The sequence below is a fragment of the Penaeus monodon genome, chromosome 22, assembly GCF_015228065.2.
Source record: "Penaeus monodon isolate SGIC_2016 chromosome 22, NSTDA_Pmon_1, whole genome shotgun sequence".
In the NCBI taxonomy this organism is placed as follows: Eukaryota; Metazoa; Arthropoda; class Malacostraca; order Decapoda; family Penaeidae; genus Penaeus; species Penaeus monodon.
The window spans coordinates 15,901,333-15,901,603 of record NC_051407.1 but is presented as its reverse complement, the minus strand read 5'-3'; positions in this window follow the sequence as shown (position 1 = coordinate 15,901,603).

Sequence of the window (271 nt, the reverse complement as noted above, 5' to 3'; positions counted from 1 at the left end):
AGTATTACTCCCCTCTTCCATATCCTTTCCCTCTCTCCTTCATCCCATCCTCCCCATCTCTCTCGCCCTCCCCTCTCCTCACCCTCCTTCCATCCTATTCCCTCTCTCCTTTTCTACCTCCCCCCCCACAATATCCCCATCCTCCCCCACCCTTTTGTTCGTCTTAAGTCCATCGGAATTATATATGAATGATTTATCACGAATGGCATATCGCATACTTCCAATGGCCGGCGGGGACTTCAATAAAGTTGTAGATTTTTCAAGATTTTAT